This window comes from Ceratotherium simum, chromosome 1 (assembly GCF_057802395.1).
Source record: "Ceratotherium simum simum isolate JZ-2026a chromosome 1, ASM5780239v1, whole genome shotgun sequence".
NCBI classification, from domain to species: domain Eukaryota; kingdom Metazoa; phylum Chordata; class Mammalia; order Perissodactyla; family Rhinocerotidae; genus Ceratotherium; species Ceratotherium simum.
The window spans coordinates 71925035-71931034 of record NC_141900.1 but is presented as its reverse complement, the minus strand read 5'-3'; the positions used below and the strand labels follow the sequence as shown (position 1 = coordinate 71931034).

At 45.1% G+C, this 6000-nt stretch overlaps 1 protein-coding gene across 4 annotated transcripts in view; it reads left to right on the top strand.

Moving 5' to 3' along the window:
- The first annotated feature begins 1427 nt into the window (after window positions 1–1427).
- TMEM168 (transmembrane protein 168) overlaps window positions 1428–6000 on the top strand; it is a 32257-nt gene continuing 27684 nt past the window's right edge. For 2 of the 4 annotated variants that reach the window (XM_014785595.2, XM_087429736.1), the window contains exon 1: window positions 2289–2430. The gene's annotated coding sequence lies outside the window, so the exon portion shown is untranslated. Of the gene's footprint in view, window positions 1562–1796; window positions 2023–2288; window positions 2431–6000 lie in introns of those variants that run through there. The other 2 variants (XM_087429748.1, XM_087429743.1) reach the window with 2 other exon arrangements.

Here is a 6000-nt window from a genome sequence, read left to right as displayed (position 1 = left end):
ATTCTAAAGTATACCGACAAGATAATGAGCATCAAAAATGGTTTCAAGGGTCAAAAGGCAGAGGATCATGTTTGAGGAAGATGAAAAAGCACTGTTTTAATGAGGCGTCTTAGTGCTAAGAAACAGAAAACAGCTGCGGCTGATTTAAGCAGAAAAGAAATTTTTTAGAAGATATTTGGTAGCTCAGAGGATTGAAGATGGAAGCTTGGATCTGCATGGCCAGAGACCACAACCAATAACAACAGACCACAGAACTGCTCGGAGAGGGCTCTGGGGTTGCTGTCACCATGCACAGGCATCTTGAATCACTGACTCCGCTAATACTGGGTGCTGATGCCACCACTAGAACCACTCTCACCACTGCCCCAGGAGCTTACTTTGCTACACTCCTGCAGTTATCCAGGGACCATAGCTTTCTGTGCCAGCTTTTTTGAGTCACTAGCTTCCAGCTGGTGCACATGATTGGTTCAGCAAGTATTTGGCATTTCAGTTTCAGCCACTAGACTCCTAGGGTGGGCAAGTCTCCAAATGGAAGGGGGCCTCAGGTGGTGGGAATGCAAAAAAGAAAAAAGATAAATGTCCATTAAAGGCAACTTGAATTGGAAGTGATGACAATATATTCAAGTAGAAACTTGTAGCAGGCAGTTGGAAATGTGACACTGTGTTCCCCAGAGGGCCAGAGTTACAGATTTGGGAGTTGGGTAGTGATTGCACTTAGAGTTAGACGTGAGACAGAAGTCTGGAGAGAATCTAAGTCAAACTTTTCATGTAAACACGAGGAATCTGAATCGGAGAGTGCTTCATCTCTATAGATGCCCACTCCGAACCCCCAACAGCTATTAAATGAAAATGAAGAAATGCACACTCTAGGGGAGAAAGGACAAGTATATAGATAACACTAATATACCATAAGTGAGAGAAGAGAATTAGCGATTGTTAAGGGCCTATTGGGTACTATTATTTTATTTAACAAATATTTAAGTGGCAACTATATATCAGGCACTATGCTAGGCTGATTTAATGCTGAGCAAAACCAGACATGTCCCTGCATTTGAGGAAATGAAAGCAGGCTGGGGTGCAGAGAGTTGGGGGGCAGTGTGGTGTGAGGTCAAACTGGAGGTAGAAAGGGGCCAGATTACACAACTTGTCCGTACCTGTTTAAGGATTCTGAGATTTATCCTAAACGGGATAACCCATCTAAACGTTTTTAAGGCATTTTTTACGTATATTACACTTAATTCCTACAATGAGCCCTGTAAGGTATTATTAGCACTCATTTACATAGCAGGAAACGGGTTCACAGAGATTAACTGACCTATCTAAGAGCTACAAACAGTAGTAGATGGTGGGGACAAAAGGGAAGGGGAATTCATACATTCTGAGGGCCTACCTTATGCCAGAAAAAAAATACTGGTTCACTGAATATTCACAACAACCCTGCAAGGAAGGTTACCATTTTATAAATGGAGAAACCGGGGTGACACACAGGAAAAGGGAAGAATCAGAATTCAAACCCCAAGACTCTCCGGCTGCACAGGGGTTGTGAAAACGCTGCCTCCAGGTAATATCCCCTTACGTTGATTCAGTGCGCTGAGTGCAAATGAGGATCAGCCCTGGAGTTGAAGGACCCTCAGGAAGCGAGACTGGCGAACGTGTAAGGCACAGAGTGAAGAGGGGGAACGGACAGGCCAGGGCTGGGGGAGCTTAGTGTTCTCCGTGGACTGAAGACCCGGGCGGTGTATTAAAGGAAGTCTTATTTAGAAAAGGGGGCGATAAGGGCTCTGAAGGCGAGCCTAAGGAGCTTGGGCTGTAGGCGGTCAGCGGATACCCAACCATATATTGTGCCATAGATACTAAAGAGCAGCAACGCCTTCTGCAGTTTTTACAGCCGACGTACGAGCGTCCCGCCCGTCCTGCCCCAGTTTCGGTCCGGCCCGAGGCGGCGGCCTAGAGGCTTGATGGACACGGTCGGCGTGATCCAGCGTGGTTTTCCTGCTCCCTGTTCTCCGCCGCTGACTCCAGGTCTCGGGAGGGCACCGAAGCCCGCTGAGCCTGCGCCTTAGGCGGGGCTGTTCGCGCTCGCGCAGCGCCAGACGCACCTGGGTCCCCCCGCGGCGCGGCGGGTTGGGGCGGGGAGTCGGGCCGGGCCTCAGGGAGGAAGCGCGCCGTGCGGTTTGACCCCGGCGGCGTTCCGTACCGTCGCAGAGTCGGCGGCGAGAACATGGCGGCCGCGGTCGGGCGGGTAACGGAGAAAGTTTCCAAGGAGACTGGTCTGTGCTAGTGGGTGCGGCCTCGGGCCCTGGAGCCCCCGCGCGTGCCATCTCCCCGCTCCGAGTAGCAGGTTCAGCCCCAAAGGCCTTCCCTTTACTGTGTTTGCCCCAGAGCCGACTCCGAGTCTTGAGAGAGCTTTGGTGGCGACGGCCGAGTCAGGTAGGAGGACCAGGGGGTGAACGGCGGGGCGGCGAGACCCGAGCACAGACACCGCCCAGGGCTCCGCGTGGTCCGGGCCCCAGGCTCCGCCCAGCTGGCCTCCCGAGGCGGGGGTAGGGATCCTGCCCCGAGAGAAGTTGACAGTGTGGGGTGGAGGATGGAAGGTGGAGGGCGCCTCTCCGTATCCCCCAGCGGTTCCCCGCTCAGCTGGGCGCTCACGGTGGTCGCCTTCTTCCAAAATAGAGGGATGGTCGAGAACAGCCAGGCTCCTTCTCAGGCTTCCCACATCTTGCTAGAAGGAGGCCAAATGGAAGAAGAATTGCTGTTGCTGCCCTATTGTTGAGGGATTTAATATTCGAGGTGCCTTTCTCCATGTATATGACGAACCCAAAGAGTTATTATCATGAACTCAGAACCGAAGCACAGAAATTCCCCCACCCTGGCTGCTCATTATGGTTCTTTCAGCTTTTGACGCTTCCCCTAGATGGGGCAGAAATAGTTCCTGAGTCGAAAGCTGATGCATACGATATAGTGTGTTTTGGACTCCTTAGTGAGCCATTCCCTAGAGGTCGGACATGCAAGAGCACTTACTGGTTTGGGGGAATTTGGATGAATTAAGTGAAGGCTAGAGTAGGGCCGATAGAGAAACACACCAAACATTCGTGGAATCTCCCTTAGCTCTATTACTTATTAGCTGTGGGATAGGCGACAAGTTGTTTATTCTCTTTGTGTATTAGTAATTGTCGAATAACTGGTTGCCATTCTTATTAAATATAGTGAGTTCTGTACTAGACTTTATTTCTTCAACAAGTATTTGTTGAATACCTACTTAGTGCCAGACTTTCTGCTAGACCCTGGGCATACAGTGTTGAAGACAACCCCTCAGAGATCTTGTGGTCTAGTGGAGAATGCAGACGTTAAACCAGTGTTGATGAGTATTTTGCTGTTATACAAGCAGTAGAGGTTTCATATGAATAGGTCAGGGGTGATTTCCCTAAGAAAGTGGTTTAAGCTGAGACCTGAAGGGTAGGAGTGAGCCACGTGTGAGGACTTGGGTGGGGCCAAGAGGAGGGAAAGGAGTGCACCTGGAAAGGAAATAGCATTTGTGTAGTTTAGAATTGAAAGGTCAGTATGGCTGGAATACAGAGTTAAAGAGGGAGAGTGGTAAGAGATGAGGCAGGGAGGTTATTTACATCCAATGTGGAGGGTCTTATCAGGCAGTTTAAGAAGTTTCGACTTTATTGCTAAGGGTGATCGGAAGACATTGGAGGGTTTTACATAGGAGAGTGTCATGATAAATTTTGATTTTATAAAGGACACTTCTTGGAGAAGAGCAAGAGTGGATACAGGGAGATGTTGAAGCATGATTCAGTGGTGGCCAAAATTGGGATGGTGACCTTGGAAATGGAAAGTAGAAACATTTAAGAAGTGTCTAGGAGAAGAGTGGACAGGACTTGGTGAGGATTAAATGTAGGTGGTGAAGAAGAGGAGGGTTAGAGTAGTAAGTGGAGTTTTATGAAACAGACTCTGGCAGTTATTAGTTAAACTTTTCCCTAATGCAAATTGACTCATCTGTGCTCCGTTTTTATCTGCATCTGAAGTAATTTCCCATTGCATTATTATTAGTGATGGCAGACAGTTGGAAAGGATTGTAATGCTTTGTTGTTTTACTCTCTGGTTCACGTTTTCTTTTGAAGGTCAGAAGGGGGAAAGACTTTGTAAATTAGTCATTTAAAAATAATTATCTGCCACGTTGGTTTTGCCCCTTAAGAGGGTGGCTGCATGTATTCCATGAATTGGATGTACTGTACTTTATTTAAAGTTATTTACATGTTTACATTTACTTTGTTTCCAGGTTTTTACCTCTATTAACAGTGTAGAACAGAGCTAGCGCTTTTATTTCTATCAGGTAGATTAATATTTGTGTGTACTTAAGGAGAGAGATAATAATTAAAGACATGGAAGTAGATGAGAGTCCTCATAGAAAGTGTGTAGTGAGAGAAAAGCCTATGCTTGAGATTGAACGTCTAAAGGATGAATTAGGACTGAAGAGCCTGCAGGGAGACAAGAAGGAGAGGAGGAAAATCTGGAGACTGATCTTTGGAAGCTAAAGGAAGGGCAGGTTTCAGAAGGTGAGAGGAGTCGGTAATGTCAAAAGTTGTTTGAAGAATGTGCAGGATAATGGGTGATAAGTTCCCATTGGATTTAGGAACTTACAGGCCATTTCGGAACTTGGCAGAGCAGTTGTGTGGTGGGAACCACTGTTTAATGGTGTGAGAAGTGAAGCAACCAAATATTAGCTGTCAAGAGAATAGAAGATTGAATTTGGAAGAGGAAATGGGGATGAGCGAGGATTCTTTTTGTTTTATTTATTTCTGTGTCTGGGAAGTTTTTTGTAGTGTTTTTAAAAAGTGATTTTCAAATGTTTAAGTGCTAACGGAGTGAGAGTTTGAAGAGAGAGGAGAGAGTATGAAGTTCTGGAAGAGGCACAGGGAAGAGATACACAGTATGGCTGAAAGATTTAGCCTTAGATAGGGAAGGGACACTCTTCTTTCCTGGTGTTGGGAAATGTAGATAGAGGTGCGTTTCTGGTGTTGGAAACTCAAGTAAGCTTCCTTCTGACAACTCGGTGGAAGGCAAAGTCATCTGGTGAGAATGCAGTGGGAAGTGGGTATCAGAGATTTGAGGACAGGGAAGAGAGGTCTGGATAGTCACAGACTAGAGAATGGGAGAACATGTTGACCAGAGAAACACAGAAGGATGTCTCATGAATTTAGAGTGGCAACCATTTAGCCTGGTGTGTGATTTTTTGCCAGCAGTGTTTCGTAGTCTGAACCCAGACTGTATCATCAACCTGTAGAGGATATATATTCTGACATCTTTGTTGAATGGTTGTATAACACAAAGGAGTGATGTTAAAAAAAATTCAGTGCACTCTAGATTTTATCAGTTTCTCGCACTTGAGTAAAAAGATAAAACCAAAATATACCAAAGGAAGACTTTTTTTAGTTGTGTGTGGTATCTTAAGTAAGAAATGATTAAATGAAAATGTAATTGAGCAAAATCAGTTAGAATACCTAGTTAATTAGATAGATTTAGCTCTAAAAAATATACTTGTTGAGAATATAGAAGTAGAATTAGTAATAATAATACTGGGAACCTCCCAGAGACCCTAAGGTTGATTCAGTAACATTCTTCTCCAGCAAAATGGGTAATTAAGGGTTAATTCCAGGTTAAACCATGTTTCTATTGTGTTTTTCTTTTAGTGTCCTGCTATTAAGAAAGTGTAAATAAACTGATCTGGTTGAATTTTAATCTGGTTGAATTCTCCATGGATATTCTCCGTGCAATGGCTCGTGACCATGAACCATTGCAATGGATTGGTTCTTCTGAAACAGTAGACTAGAAAATTTGGAGAATTATCTAGTAGATAGTTAAATCATTTTTTGACTACTGTCATGTCTTAAGTGCAAGTTGTGGGGGCACTTAAGATTGAAATAATTATCTGGGTCCTGTAACAAATAATCATTGTGGTAACTTTTTTAAAGTAGAACTATAATGTTTCTAATT